We start from the raw sequence: 17,708 nt of genomic DNA, 5'->3' as shown, positions 1-17,708 counted from the left end.
GAGTCATGGGTATTCCAGAAGGGGAGGAAAATGGAGATTCCATTGAAAACATATTCAACAAAATAGTGGCAGAAAACTTCCCAGGTATAGGAAAAATCACAGATCTTCAGATCCAGGAAGCTCAACGATCTCCAAACGTGTTCAACCCAAAAAGGCCTTCTCCAAGACATGTCATAGTCAAATTGGCAAAACTCAGAGACAAAGAGAGAATCTTAAAAGCTGCAAGAGAGAAGCGTCAAATCACCTATAAGGGAGCCCCAATCAGGTTAACATCAGACTTCTCATCACAAACCCTAAAAGCTAGAAAGGAATGGGATGATATTTTCAAAATACTAAAAGACAAAGATTGCCAGCCAAGAATACTCTACCCTGCTAGGCTATCCTTCCGAAATGAGGGGCAAATAGTATATTTCTCAGACAAACAAAAACTGCGGGAGTTCACTACCACAAGACCACCCTTACAAGAAATCCTCAAGGGAGTACTGGGTTTGGTTCCTGAAAAATAACTACCACTGCCATAAAAACCTAAGAAAAATCTAAACCCGCTAGTACAATAAAAATGGCATTCATGAAGAGAAAACAAGCTAACAAAAACACTATCTACAACCTAAGGAACCAACAAACAAAGAAACCAAACAGTAAATCAGAAAGCAAGGAACAAAAGACACCTAAGACAACCAAACAACCAATAAAATGCTAAGAATAAATCAACACCTTTCAATAACAACTCTTAATGTTAAAGGCTTAAATTCCCCAATTAAAAGACACAGACTGGCTGACTGGATCAAAAAGCAGGACCCAACTATATGCTGCCTACAAGAGACCCACCTCACCCATAAAGATTCACACAGACTAAGAGTGAAAGGATGGAAAAAGATTTACCATGCAAACAGAAAAGAAAAACGAGCTGGAGTGGCTATTCTTATATCTGACAAAATAGACTTTAAACTAAAAACCATAAAAAGAGACAATGAGGGACACTACTTAATGATAAAAGGACTGATCCATCAAGAAGACATAACAATCATAAATATGTACGCACCCAATGTTGGAGCAGCCAGATTTATAAAACAAACTCTATTAGACCTAAAGAAGGAAATAGACACTAATACCATAATAGCAGGGGACCTGAACACTCCACTGTCAATATTAGACAGATCATCTAGGCAAAGAATCAGTAGAGAAACACAAGATCTAAACAAGACTCTAGACCAATTGGAATTGGCAGATATCTACAGAACATTCCACCCAACAACCTCAGAATATTCATTCTTCTCATCAGCACATGGATCCTTCTCCAAGATAGATCACATATTAGGTCACAAATCAAGTCTCAATAAATTCAAAAAAATTGGAATTATCCCATGTATCTTCTCAGACCACAATGGATTAAAACTAGAAATTAATAACAAACAAAACTCTGGAAACTATACAAACACATGGAAATTAAACAGCATTCTACTTAATGACATATGGGTCCAAGAAGAAATCAAGCAGGAAATCAAAAAGTTTATTGAAACTAATGAAAACAATGATACATCATACCAAAACCTGTGGGATACTGCAAAAGCAGTATTGAGGGGAAAATTTATTGCATTAAATGCTCACTTCAGAAGAATGGAAAGATGGCAAGTGAACAACCTAACACTTCACCTTAAAGAACTAGAAAAACAAGAACAATCCAATCCTAAAGTTAGCAGACGGAAAGAAATCATTAAGATCAGAGCAGAACTGAATGAAATTGAAAACCAAAAAACAATTCAAAAGATCAACGAATCAAAAAGTTGGTTTTTTGAAAAGATAAATAAAATTGACAAACCATTAGCATGGCTAACAAAAAAAAGAAGAGAGAAGACTCAAATAACAAAAATTAGAAATGAAAAAGGCGATATTACAACTGATTCATCTGAAATACAAGGAATCATTCGAGACTACTATAAACAACTATACGCCAACAAATTTGAAAATCTGGAGGAAATGGATAAATTTCTGGACACACACAAGCTCCCAAAACTGAACCGTGAAGACGTAGAAAATTTGAACAGACCAATAACAATAAAGGAGATTGAAGCTGTTATCAGAAGGCTCCCAACAAAGAAAAGCCCAGGACCAGATGGATTCACAGCAGAATTTTACCAAACATTCAAAGAGGAATTGACACCGATTCTTTACAAACTATTCCAAAAGATTGAAACGGACGCAAATCTCCCAAACTCATTCTATGAAGCAAACATCATCCTGATACCAAAACCAGGTAAAGATATAACCAAAAAAGAAAACTACAGGCCGATATCCTTGATGAATATAGATGCAAAAATCCTCACTAAAATACTAGCAAACAGAATACAGCAACACATACGAAAAATTATTCATCACGATCAAGTGGGATTCATCCCAGGGATGCAAGGTTGGTTCAACATACGCAAATCAATAAATGTGATACACCATATTAATAAACTCAAACACAAGGACCATATGATCATCTCTATAGATGCTGAAAAAGCATTTGATAAAGTTCAGCACTCATTCATGACAAAGACCCTCTATAAGTTAGGTATAGAGGGAAAGTATCTCAACATAATTAAAGCCATATATGCCAAACCCACAGCCAATATCATCCTGAATGGGGAAAAGCTGAAAGCTTTTCCTTTAAGAACAGGCACTAGACAAGGATGCCCACTCTCACCACTCCTATTCAACATAGTGTTGGAAGTACTAGCCAGAGCAATCAGAGAAGAGAAGGAAATAAAGGGCATCCAGATTGGAAAAGATGAAGTCAAACTGTCCCTGTTTGCAGATGACATGATCCTATATATCGAACAGCCTAAAACCTCTACAAAAAAACTGTTGGAATTGATAAATGATTTCAGCACAGTAGCAGGATACAAAATCAACACACAAAAATCAGTAGCATTTCTTTTCTCCAATAGTGAACATGCAGAAGGAGAAATCAAGAAAGCCTGCCCATTTACAATAGCCACCAAAAAAATAAAATACTTAGGAATTGAGTTAACCAAGGAGGTGAAAAATCTCTATAATGAGAACTACAAACCACTGCTGAGAGAAATTAGAGAGGATACAAGAAGATGGAAAGATATCCCATGCTCTTGGATTGGAAGAATCAACATAGTGAAAATGTCCATACTACCCAAAGTGATATACAAATTCAATGCAATCCCCATCAAAATTCCAAAGACATTTTTCTCAGAAATGGAAAAAACTATTCAGACATTTATATGGAACAATAAAAGACCACGAATAGCCAAAGCAATGCTCAGCAAAAAAAATAAAGCTGGAGGCATAACACTACCTGACTTTAAGCTATACTACAAAGCTATAATAACCAAAACAGTATGGTACTGGCATAAAAACAGACACACTGACCAATGGAATAGAATAGAGAATCCAGAAATCAACCCTCACACTTACTGCCATCTGATCTTTGACAAAGGCACCAAGCCTATTCACTGGGGAAGGGACTGCCTCTTCAGCAAGTGGTGCTGGGATAACTGGATATCGTTATGCAGGAGAATGAAACTAGATCCATACCTCTCACCATATACTAAAATCAACTCAAAATGGATTAAGGATTTAAATATACACCCTGAGACAATAAAACTTCTTAAAGAAAACATAGGGGAAACACTTCAGGAAATAGGACTGGGCACAGACTTCATGAATACGACCCCAAAAGCACGGGCAACCAAAGGAAAAATAAACAAATGGGATTATATCAAACTAAAAAGCTTCTGCACAGCAAAAGAAACAATTAAAAGAGTTAAAAGACAACCAACAGAGTGGGAGAAAATATTTGCAAAATATACATCTGACAAAGGATTAATATCCAGAATATATAAGGAACTCAAACAACTTTACAAGAAGAAAACAAGCAACCCAATTAAAAAATGGGCAAAAGAGCTAAGTAGGCATTTCTCTAAGGAAGATATCCAAATGGCCAACAGACATATGAAAAAATGCTCAACATCACTCAGCATCCGGGAAATGCAAATCAAAACCACATTGAGATACCATCTAACCCCAGTTAGGATGGCTAAAATCCAAATGACTATGAACGATAAATGCTGGCGAGGCTGCGGAGAAAAAGGAACTCTCATACATTGTTGGTGGGACTGCAAAATGGTGCAGCCTCTATGGAAAATGGTATGGAGGTTCCTTAAACAATTGCAAATAGATCTACCATACGACCCAGCCATCCCACTGTTGGGAATATACCCAGAGGAATGGAAATCATCAAGTCGAAGGTATACCTGTTCCCCAATGTTCATCGCAGCACTCTTTACAATAGCCAAGAGTTGGAACCAGCCCAAATGCCCATCATCAGATGAGTGGATACGGAAAATGTGGTACATCTACACAATGGAATACTACTCAGCTATAAAAACGAATGAAATACTGCCATTTGCAACAACATGGATGGACCTTGAGAGAATTATATTAAGTGAAACAAGTCAGGCACAGAAAGAGAAATACCACATGTTCTCACTTATTGGTGGGAGCTAAAAATTAATATATAAATTCACACACACACATACACACACACACACAAACCGGGGGGGGGGTAAGAAGATATAACAACCACAATTATTTGAAGTTGATACAACAAACAAACAGAAAGGACATGGTTGGGGGGGAGGGGGGGAGGGAGAAGGGAGGGAGGTTTTGGTGATGGGGAGCATTAATCAGCTACAATGTATATCGACAAAATAAAATTAAAAAAAAAAAAAAAAAAAAAAAAAAAAAAAAAATAAAAAAAGCTTTATACACACACACACACACACACACACAAGCTTTATAGATGTGTATATAAATACATATATACACACACAAAGCATAAATATATAAATACATATACACACATATATAAAGCTTTTTTTATATAAAAAGAGAAAGTAAAGCTCTTAGGAGAAATTAAAATGCCAGTAAAGATGTGAGCCCAGGGTTGTCTTATTCCAAAGCTTCTGTTCTTTGCTTTGGTCTGTGTTGACCCTCCTTTCTCTGAATTGTCTTTGTATTTATACAGAGAAAATAGAGTTTCATTCTTAATCTAGAACCAAAGTTTAGAATTCTCTATGCACACACTATTCTTACAATGTTTTTTAGGCATGCCATCTGAACAGTCTTGCTAAATTTTTTTTTCTTGAGGGTATGGTATTTCTTCTATTTTTTATCCTTTTTTGCAATTATTTTCTAGGCTAGATCTCATAGATCTCAAAGGTCTGCAAACTAGTGAACTATAAACTGAAGCAGTGAAAACGTCAGACTCCTGCCTCAAAGCTTAAGTAAGTCAGAAACTTTATCCCATTATGCTATGGTATGTGCCCCAGAGCAGAATTTGATTGATTCCTCCCCCTAAAATGCACTTCAGCTAGAAGACATCATTACAATCACATAGCATCTCAGTCTGAAAAAAGCTACATTTTGAAAAAGGATACAAGTGGATATTCATATTGGATTTGGGTATTGAATGTTGATGTTGCATTTGTTTTTTATTTTTAAATGAACAGTTGGAGATGAGTGTTGCTCACAGAGCTCTGAATTACTTATTGTTTGACCAACATTGCACTACAAGAGCATAGTCATCCGTAAAAGTATACATTCAGGCATTAAACATGTATAAGAGGTAAGGAGATTATTTATTCTTTTACTGTGCATGTATTTCCATGAGCTGCAAAGATGAGAATGTGGTGACTGTCATAATACAGGCATCAGATTTGTGGCTGTGGAGGGAAAGGTCATTGGAGGTGGATACTGGAATTGATTCTAAGCCAGAATCTGGAAGTAGATGTAAGTATGTAGAGATCATCCCATTTCACCTCCAGTAACTGGTGCTCCTTCCCACCAAGGCTTATAATGAAGCTGATGATTGAAATATTTATCTCCAAATGTAACATAAATATTAACTAAATTCTTTCAATAGACTGATTGCAATTTGATAACGCAGTTTACAGAAATTAGTTCCAGAGTAGTTTACAAGCAAGAGCCTTGATTGGAAAGCCATATGGAATAGAACAGTGTTTTCTAAATCATTGTCATTAGAGTAACAATCTTATGATTTTCCATATCTAAATAATTTCTGAACTATTATTTACTTAATACTTTCTTTTAAATTCACTTACTGTTTTTCTGAAGTTTACTTATTCTAGAAGAAATTTTATATTTCTGTCATGTCTGAAAGTAGAATCACTTGCTGTTCTATATTTGATGATCCACAAACATCTGGGACATTGTTCACAGCTGCAGCTTTAGGTGAGAATGTCCTACTACCTGCTAACCCCAGAAGGCTGCCAAATCTGCACAGTGATGCCTCCCAGCATGCTGCTGGGCTGTTTACACAATGGATAGAGAGTGGGTTGAATGGTGTTCCAATGTGTGCCACCTAAAGTCATCTTGCCTACTATCTCTGGTGTGGATACCATAAAACGGAAAGAAGCCTCTGCTAAGAGTTAAGACACCCACATTTCCGATTCTAGTCCCAGTTGTACTAATTATTTATCCTGCCTTCAGGAAAATCATGTACTTCTCTAGGTCTTGGAACTTCTCATTTATAAAATGGGAACAAATTCTGCTCTGCCTCCCCCAGAGCATCACTTTCAGAATTAAATGAGATGCTCCGGTAGAAATGCTTTGGAAACTCTAAAACACAATATAGACATAAATGAGGCTTATTGGGCATGCCTCTGCAGGCATAAATACCAGTTCATGAATGGCGATGGGTGCACTTGAAGACAGTTTAAAAACTCTGAAGTGATATAGAAATGAAGTATTACTACTGTTTTCTAGTAGTGTATCTTTTTTGGAGCAAGCACGAAGTTAGCCAGCATGTGTGTACTCCGTGGTTTGGTATCAGAAGAAAGTGCACCTATGTTTCAAGACTTTAATCTTCATAGCACAACTCTGTACAAGCAAATTAATGGGTATTAGACATGCCTGTCTCTCTGCTATTTCTGCCATCTTGAGGAGCAGCCCCTTGCCAGGCTACTCGACTTTCCATCCTGTCTGTTTTTACAGTTCTCCCTTCCTACGTCTGCTACTCCACACCCCACTTCTCTTGATTTCCGCTCATTTCTTTTTCTGATTTTGTTTAGCTATTCCTTTTCTTTTTTTTTCCTGTTATTAGTTCACAATCAATGTCCTACATTCCATCCCTTGTTCATCAAGACATTTTCCCAAATAAAGTTAACTCTCTAAATACTGTTTACAGCTGTCAACATACCCACATAGGAATATTATATTTAATAAAAATATAAATAATATGCAAATAATAAAAACAATCATTGAGAACTTATTGTATGCTAATCACTTTTCTATGTGCTTTACATAAATGAATTCACTTAATTCTCCTAAAAATACCCTAATCTAGATGTTATTTTATCTGTTTTATACATAAGGAAACAGAAGCCCAGAGACATTAAATTTATTGCCCAAATTACATACCTGGTAAGTATTGAAGTCAAGATTCAAACTCAGACATTTCCACTACAGAATTTATGCTCTTAACATTACAATGTAATGCAGCAAAGCAGGTGAAAACTGCCCCTATTAAATCTCTGGAACACACGTTATGCATTCTCCTAAAACAAATACTACGGAGAATTACATCCCCTGAAAAACGGCTTCATGTCAGTAACAAGAAAACAAAAAGTACACAGATGATCCTAAGTAGGTAATAAAGCAATAAAATTAGAGTAAGAAATATGAATATAATGGATGAAACTACATTTTATGTCATTAGTGTCTTTTGAATTTAAATGGAGGTTTTGAGTTCTTTTGAAAATAAACAATGGCATAGACATTTTCCTTTCATCTAAATTAATGAGTTTGGCCATGTTTTTCAATGACTGTTAAAAATAGAAAATATGACACATTGTATATATGTTCTTCTTGTCCCTAACTTCTAGTTTGTACAGGAAAATTGTTTAATAGGTAATTCAAAATTTCAGAGAATTGAAATTAATGCTGGAAATTAATTTTGTACAATTATGATGAAATTTGTCCATGGTGCTTGTGTGTTTGTGTGTGTGTGTGTTTCATCTGCAATCCTCTGCACTGGAGGGACGGCACCTACCATTTTTCAAGGATGATCTACATTTGAAGTCAATAATTGATGACAAAATTTATGGCAGTCAAATACAGATAAAACAACTCCATAGATTTTAGTAGTAACACATGTTGTATGTACTTTAACTTGCAATTTGGAGAGCTAGCTTCCTAGAAGAGTGTTTTCAAAATGACAAAATCATCTATGTAGACCCTAGAAAAGGTGTTAAAAAGCTGAGTTAAGAGAGGGAAAAGGTGAGAACAATTATCTATCTTTAGAGCATAACAAATAATCACGATGTAAATTATGTTCTTTAGATAGGGAATAAATTAGCACTCTACATAATAGCTAAAAAGCAAACTACCCTCATAGCATCAGAAGAAAGACAGGATGAACACTTCTCTTTGCTTTGCTGTCTTAGAAAGATCTGAGAGCACAATGCTGAGAAAGTTTGGTGGTTAGATCCTAAGTTCGTTTTTCCATCTTCCTTTCTCATACCATCTTCATGGGAGAGTATCAATATGTGTTCATCTTTCTTCACTAGTGTGCTTTCTTATTCCTGCTCTGCCTTCAGAGGCCCTAATTCTTTGCTATGTTATCACACTTCAACCAAAAAACAACCTAACCAAAATCTAATAATTCTGCAATATGTGGGAAAGCAAATTTGCTTGAAAGAATTTTTCCTTGTCTCACAAAAAAGAAAGGTGTTACTACCAGGGCAAGTTTATGTGTTTTTGTCTTATATTTCTAGACACTTAATATGAATTTAAAGAACTTTATGAACTTTGGTATTTTCTGAAGTATGTGTTATTCAGGCAAATAAACAAGATTTGTCTAGTTCAAATGTGGAGATGATTAATTTCAGAGAACCTGGTGACATTTTCAATGTGCACATCAAAGACTAAGAGATATATAAGGTAGAAAGCAAATGCCAAGTATAGAACAATTGTGGTTTGCTAAATACTGCATAAAGCATAGGTTTTTATGCTGTTTATGCATCTGTAACTGCTAGGATTTGGAGCTCATATAAAATCATGACATGTCCTGGGCTGAATTAATAAGTGTTATGTGTGGGTGCAAAGAAGTCACTTTTAAAGTATCATCTTGCAAGAAGTTCAGTTTTTAATTATCAGTGACAAAGAAGAATAGTGACAAAATTACCTCATTTACCACTAGATAAGCTTCCATTTTAATAAATTTGAAATATTCTCATTTGACATCTATAGCTTGACTAAATGGAGGACATTTATGCAAGGGGATTAGACTCAAAGGTAGAGACATCTATATTTTCAGGACTGGAACTTAATAGTTCCCACATTTAAACTGATTTTATAATATCAAACACGTATTATATACCTGGCAGTAAACACTGCAATAATTTAATAAAATGTCCCTCCATTATAAAAACTTATTACTAGAGAGTTAAATTTCCTATGGGACTCTGTGCAAACCCCTTTCTTTAAGGTTACTTCTTGCCTTTCCTTCGAGGATAAAAGATATTGTAATATGTAATCTGATTCTGTCCAAATATATGAGTCTGCTCTCATTGTTTCAAACTTTGATATAATAGTTTCTTCTTTTGAGCTTTTTTACTGTAATATGATGCTCATAATAAAAAAATTCACAGCTGAATTTCTATATGGCAAACATTTCCATCATTATTTGACTAGAGTTTCCTGCTCACCATTCCAGTTGATAATCCATAGTATTTTTAAAAAGGGGCGTGAAAAGGAGAGAGTAGAGCAGAAAATTAAAATTGGACCCTCCACGTCTGAACATTTAAGAGTATGCTACAAATTTAGGTAGTTATCAATATTTCCATTCTCCTCATTAGGAAATCTTGATTTAGATTTAGGATTTATGAACACTTCTTGTCGATTTTACAGATGTTAAGTGGCTCACGGTTAGACTTTCTTCTGGAATCTGGAATGTTCTTTAGGATTGCCCACATGATTAGTGGGCTGCCTATTAAATGAAATATTCAGTTGAGAGGCTTCTTGTGGTAGCTCCAACATTTTCTAAAAGTGAGGGTATGAAAGTATTGGTTTTAGGACAAATGATATAACTCCATACATGAGAACACTGAAGGCACTGCCATGTTGGTTGGGAGGATTTATAGCATGTCTTTAAAAGGTGTTTTAGATGATGTCTGTTACCTAATTTTACCACCAATTAATTAATGCTGACCTTTTTTTGTTATTGTTAATGGGGGGAGTGGAGCACTTAGTAGAAAGGTTGGATGGGAGGAGTACAGCATAGACGTTGAGGCAAGGATAGATTTGAGGGCCTGAAAGACTAAAATGCCTGCCACATACTACTTTAAACTCAACAGTGCATTTTATAAATATGGATAAATATTGTACAAGGAGACAAGCCATAGTTAAATCCTTCTTTCCTTTCTTTTCTTTTTCTTCCTGTCCTTTCTTTCTTTCTCTCTCTCTCTCCCCCGACTCCTTTTATCTTTATTCCCCACTCTTTCTTCTCGCCACCATGGGCAAAAATTGTAAAATGTTTAATGCATATCCTTTTGGTTTGGAGTTTTTACTGTTTCTTACTTTTTTTTCCCAAGGCTGTATTTTTTTGGAAGTATATTGAAGTATAACATACAAACAGAAAAGCACACAAAGTGTATAGCTGGAAGAACGTTTACGAACTGGATTCGTCTGTTACCAGCACCCAGATCAAGAAATCTAACATTTAAAAAAAAAAAAGAAATCTAACATTTTTAGCATCTCAGCTGCCCCCAGTGCCCCCTCCCAGTGGCTTCCTCCCTCAAAGGGAGCCATCATGATGACTTCTAGCACCTAAATTAGTTTTGCCTATTTCGAACTTTATGTAGATGGAATCATACAATGTGCACTCTTTTGTGCTGCTACATTTTCTCTTGAGATTCATCCAGGTGATTAGGTAGCAATAGTTTTTCCTCCTCATTTCTGTATAGTTTTCTACAGTATGAATACATCATACATTACTTACCCGTTCTGTTCCTGTTGGATATTGGGATCTTATGATGGGATCAAGGTGGGCTTTTACTAATAGTGCCACTTGTGCATTTAATCTGGTAAACACTTGTATATTTCTCCTGGCTATGTATTAGGAGGATAATTGCCAGTGCATTGTGCATGCACACGCCCCGCTTTAGGAGACACTATCTAAGAACTTTACAAAGTGGCTTATTGATTTATGCTTTCAAAAAGTGTGTGAAACTTGACTTTGCTAATACCTGGTACTGTCTGCTTTTTAATTTCCTCTATTTTAGTGGCTGTGCGGTAGGATCTCATTGTGAAGTTTTTAATGGTTTTATTGAGGGGTAATTGACATACAGTAAAGTGATATTTCAAATGCATAATTTGATGTTTTGAAAAGTGTATACACCTGTGAAACCATCATCACATCAAGGTAATGAACGTATCTATCACCCCTAAAAGTTGTCTCATGCCCCTTTGTACTTGGTTCATCCTGCCCCTCCTGTTCTCCCCTCTCCCCATGGCAATCACTGATAGCTTTGTTCCTGTGTACATAATGTTCCTTTCTTTTTCTCTAGCTACTTTTGAGACTTTTGTTTTTTATTTATCACTGATTTTAAGTTATTTAATTATGGTGTGTCGGGGTGATTCCTTCATATTCCTTGTGTTCTTTGTTCTACATCTTGGAACTGTAGGTTTATTATTTTTATGAAATTGGAACATTTGGGGCCATTATTTCTTTAAATATATTTTTCTGGCTTCCATTTCTCTCCTCTCTTCTAGGAACTCCAATTACATGTATGTTAAGCTGTTCGATGTTTTCCCGCTCCTTGCTGATGCCCTGAGCATCTTTTTCCATTTTTTTTGTGTTTGTTTGCTTAGTTTATTGCTCTATATTCAAGCTTACTAGTTGTTTCTTCTGTAACATCTAATCTGCCATTAATCCCATCTGATTTATTATTGTCTCCTAAAGTTTTATTTTTTTCAGCAGAATTTTAGAATTTCCATTTTGATCATTTTTATTGTATCTTTCATGTCTCTCTTTCACACGCTCATGTTTTCTTCAGCCTTCTTAAACATACAGAATATAGTTATAAAAGCTGTTTTGGTGTTGTTATTTTATTATAATCTGAATAATTTTGGGATCTGTTTCTACTGATTGATTTTTTTCTTCATTCTGGGTCATATTTGTCTGCTTCTTCGCACTCTTGGTAATTTTTAATTGAAGGATAGTGTAAATTTTAATTTGTCACGTGCTGGATATTTTTGTATTTATGTAATTCTTGGGATTTGTTCTGTGACTTAGTTATTCATTTGGAAACAAGTTTAATCCTTTTGAGGATTTTCTGTTAAGCTGTGTTAGGCATGACCAGAGCAGCCTGTATTGTAAATGTCTCGTCAAGTCGTGTGTCTATTTTTCTATTGGGTATATTTTTTAGGATATAGAGTATTTATTGAAAAAATATATATTCTCTGTATATGAAATATATTCTCCCATTCTGTGGCATATTTTTTAACTACTCATAAATCCAAATGCTGTTTATTGAGAAAGAACATAAGGAATAGTTCCCTCCCAGAACATGCCTGTCTGCATTGTAGCAGGCAGAAAAATGGCTTGTGAAAAGAACGAAGGTCTAATGGTAGAATCTCCATTACCAGTTCACTCTGGAGGGAAGTTCACTGAAACCCTTCCTGGAATCTCTTCAGTCATAGCACAAGCACGCTATCTACTCTGCTTGCTGCTCAGATTGATTGGCCCTATGTGTAGAAAAGGAGAGACAAGCTTCCCCTTCGACATGTGTTTGCCTAGAGTGGGCCCTATAGATACCATTAAAAAAAAAAAAACTCCAGAGATTATTCACTAAAAAACTCATAAAATAAATGCACCAGTCTTCCTTCTTATTAAAAACATACTTTTGAAGATGAATGGTTATTCAGAGATGAAATGCCTATAGGAATATTTTCCTAGAAATATGAATCATCCAGTACTTTGGCTTTTCGTTCTAAAAAGAAAATGAATCTTTCCATGTAAATACATCCAAATGGGAACATGTTATATCAGCTATTTGTGTTTCAAAGGGAAAAGGGTTAATTAAATAGCTTCAATTTAATCACCTTTAATTATGTAATTTCCATTTCTTTGTCTAAATAATTTCCAAATAGTCATTATGTTGAAATCATAAAGATTAGGGAATTGATACCTCATTTTTATCTACCCTACATCCCAGATAACATTAATTCATGCATCCATTCAGAAATATTTTCCTACTATGAACCAAACACTGGGGATACAAGACACACTAAACTAGCCACTATCTCTTACCCGAAGGAGTTTATAGTTTAGAGGGAAGAGACATGAGTAAATAGGCAGTGTTAAGTACTATAACAGAGACCAGTAAAGCCTTAGACTACACATGCTGGTAGTCCATCTTGTCAGAGACCGACGCCTGGAGGAAGAGACATTTAAGTTGACTTTCATGTAAGATTTTCAAATGTTATATGTGCAATAAAGTCAATGGAGACTCTCTAAGCCAGGATTTGGTTGTCTTTTCCAAGCAAATGAATACTGAAGGTCTTTAAGTATGATAGTATCTAATGTGTATGTAAGGTGGGAGGGGGATAGAAGTAGGAGGAAGAAAGGAATCCATACAGAATTAACAAGGCTCATTTGAAGAAAACTACATAAAATGGCACAATATATCACCACCTAGCATCATCACTATCCTCATCAAAACTAGCATTTATTGGCTCTTAACTGTGTCCTGAGTGACTTACATCCATTAAAACTTAATTTACAGAATGAATCTTTTTAAGGTCTTGTTGCTAGTAGCTAGCAAAGCAAGGACGAGATTCAAAATCTTTCTCTCCTTAAAGGCATGCACTTTCTACTTTACTAGGGTTTCTCAGAGACCAGCAAGTGTAGGACATTCTAATTCAGTAAACCAGGAGTAAGAAAATCACTTAATAGCAGAACCTGAGTACATAGGTCCAGAAGAGATATGCATAAGGCTCAAATGGGATCCTTTTATCCAGAAACTAAAAAAGGCACTAATAATATCGGATAATTTAAAGAAGACTGGTGAAGCTGTAACGTAGAAACCTCAAGTGGCAGGGCCTAGAAAGAACACTGAGAGATTAAGGGAGAGTGATGGGAGTTGGTGAATGTGCCCAAAAGGACTGCTGAGTGCCTTACATTCATTAAATTAGCTGAGCAATGTAAAGCCATAGATGTTACATATCTCCACTCTCTATAGTTTGAAAGGGATCAGAATATGCCACCCCCAAATATGCCACTTTGGCATAAGGATTATTTTGAGATGAAGGCACTGAGAAACAACAGATATGAGAAAAGTTTTCTTCCTTCTCTATCTGCCTAAAAACAGGGGATAAATTTTCTTTTGAAGAAGGTGTCCCTTTGTACCAGGAAGAGGAGACTGACTGATCACCAGGGAAGGGGAATCACACCAACATGAGTCTACATAAACAAACCTCACCAAAATAATCCATAACTTCCATTAGTTTCCGCTATACATCTCCCAGTCACATTCCCAGTTTATCACTCCTACAAACCCAAACCCCCTTTCTTTTGTCTAGTCACTTCTCCACAGCTTGTCACTTTTTGTTAAAATAGTGTAAAGCCCCAGAGTCTAAGTGCTTTTTTGAGTTTTCAATTCTTTCCTGTGAAGTTCTTGTGAACACAAAAATATTAATGTCAAAACAATTGTGCCTTTTCTCCTGTTAATGTCTTTGTTTAGTTTAATTCACAATCTCCAGCTACTGAGAGAGTAGAGGAAAAGCTTTTGTTCTTCCCAGACAGTCTGTACCCTAGACTTTCCTCACACAGGAGGTAACGTAATGTGGTAAGAAAACTATCTGGTCAGGAATTGAAATACTTATTAGTCTTAGTCTGAACGTTAGCTACCTCTGTGTCTGAGATAAAGGACTCTACTACAAGTCTTTGGTCCTTAATTTCCTTATCAGCATAATAAAAGGATAGACTAGAAGAAGATGGCAAATAGGATTTAATTCAAGATTAGAGGGCTTTGTCAAAGAAGATTGAGAAGCCACATGTACCACGAGCAATCACTAATGTCTATAGTAGGAACTGGCGTGGAGTAATTCCGGTATATATATTACCCCTGCATATATATTACCACGCAGCATATATATTACCCCACGAATAAAAGATGGATTTCGCTTCTAGCATTTAGTGAATCAGTTTATACCCTTTAACAGGCTGTTGATATGGGCTGTGAAAATTTAGCATGTTTCAAATTCCACCAGAGGAAAAAGTGGGCAAATGCCTGAAGCAATAACACAACGTTAAGGGGAGAAATTAAATCCCTCTTGAATTTTGGGTGGTCAGAGCAGCAGTAACCCTAGATCTTCCAAGCCTACAATATTCTACTTCATCCCATGTTGTCCAAAAATTGTGTTTGGGTGTTACAGATATTTGTCCAAATAACGTATAGAGATAGATATACCTTCCCATGCTATTTCTAATGTTAAGGTTGATTGGTTCTCCTGAAAGGAAAATCAGTATGTCCATGAGGGATTTATTTAATGTTACCAAACACTTGGTTTCAACAAACTGATAGTGGACATTAAGTTCTTCCAGTGCAAAACAATTTGAATTTATTTAAATATGACTGTTACATGTTGCATTTGAAGTTTCAGAAACTTGTTCCCACATAATTTAAGTTTACTCCCACCTCTTTCTCCCAGATGCACATGTAATCTATGTAGAAGCAGACATTAAAATAAGCCAGTCAGGGCTGACTTGCTTTCATTTACATAATGGTCTTTGGAGGGAAAGTATTAAATCAATTTTAACCTGTTTGGGCCTGCATCCAAATAACGTGCAGGCCCGTGTGAAGAGAATCAGGCCTCTGTTTTGAAATTTGTAAAAGAGATCATATGAAATGCATTACTCAATTAAGTAAAGGAATTTATACTTTAGTATAGAATATTGTACCATCTGCCAGATGAATATAACTAATTAAATTTGACTTGGTATGTGATTTTAACAAACAGTTGAAAAATGAAAATTCTACAATGAATTCTTCAGCAGCACCTGAAATGACAGATACCCACTGGGAAAGACTGCATCCAGCCCTGGTTCAGGTTGCAAACAGACTTTCCATTGTCTGCCCGCAGTCTGCATAATGTTTGCATTAAAAAGAAGGTCAGTCTCAGTAACTGCTCACAAGCAACGCAGAAAACCCAGATGTAATGTTTGTCTGCTATTGTCAAAGAACCAACAAGTTAACATGTTGAAATCAAAATGGTCGTAAAGCTTTCCTGGCTACAGAAAAGAAATGACAAATTTGCTCTGAAGTGCACTGCTTAAACCCCTGTTTGTAAAAAGGCAACCAAAATACCTTTGTATAAAATACCCATTGTTTGTAATCCTGTAATTAAGCTGAAATGCTACAATGACAAGCCAGGCTAGAGCCATACTACTCTTTGGTCTGGGATGTGAGGAAATCAAACCTAACAGTTTCTATAGACCAGCTGCATCTGTCAAAGGGAAATAGCATTATAAGCAACTGTCAGAAGAGCTGTTAGGAAACCCAAAGGATTTAGAAAGTGCTTTATACCAAATGCTATATAAACTTATCCATACGAAAGCTAGAGTAACAAAATGATTAGTTAACAGAGACACATTTCCATCTAAAATGTGACTACTCACTAGCAACTACTGAAGCATCATAATATTTAACTTTTTCACTTTTCAACCAGATGTTCTTATTATGTGTCGACACAGCTTTGATACAAGGGTGCTGGCTTTATATCTTTTATGGGGACTATGTCTTTTGAAGATCGCTTCATTTCTTCAAGGAACTTTGGTAAAATCAATACATGTTTATATAAATGATGCTGCATCTTTTTCAAGAATAAAAGAACAGTATATCATTTTCTTAAAGAAAGGGCATCTTAAAGCATTCCTTCATTTGTTCAAATAGTTGAACAGTAGTCCTAATAAAAGGGAGGATATTAATAAGTTTAACTGGTTCTGGGATCCATAAATGTAAGAAAATAGTGTTGAGAAGTTGATCTGTATAATGTGGTGATAAAGGCTTCTGAGTAGCTTATGCTTCCACTTGGGATTGACGGTACGTATGAAATACTGAGCGCCATCACTCTGCAGAACAGAGCTAGGGTTGAACAGAAAACAGAAGATTTACCTGAGTAACAGAAGGAGCTGATACCATTCAAGCCTACAGAAGAGAAATTTCTCAAGTGTCCTTTGTGAGGAATTAAGAATCCATGGGAAATGAGCATTTTGGGGATTAAGTAGCTCATTCAAGTACAGAGGTTATTCTATAACCATTTTCCTTGGAATGAAAATCGTGGTTATCTTGGGGGCCTATACAGGACAGCTGAATTCAAAGTAACATGTTGACATATGGGAATGATAGGAACAAATGCCAAATTGAAATAAGCAGAAGGAACATATGAAATAAATCACTGCAAAGCCGAACACATGTAGGTAGAGCTGGCCAAATTAGACTTCAGGAAAACCAAGAAGCAGCAGAATGAGATAAATGCTTGAGGTTGGAGTCAGGGAATTCCGTAATTCTCCTGAGGTCAGAAGAAGCTTCAGCATACAAACCTGAACTATAGAATTTGAAGGTTGTTACAACAAAATTTCATCTAGAAAGCCACCAAGGGAAAAAAAA

Source organism: Cynocephalus volans, chromosome 12, assembly GCF_027409185.1.
Source record: "Cynocephalus volans isolate mCynVol1 chromosome 12, mCynVol1.pri, whole genome shotgun sequence".
Lineage (NCBI taxonomy): Eukaryota > Metazoa > Chordata > Mammalia > Dermoptera > Cynocephalidae > Cynocephalus > Cynocephalus volans.
The sequence above is the reverse complement of the archived record's forward strand: the minus strand, read 5'-3'. Positions refer to the sequence as shown.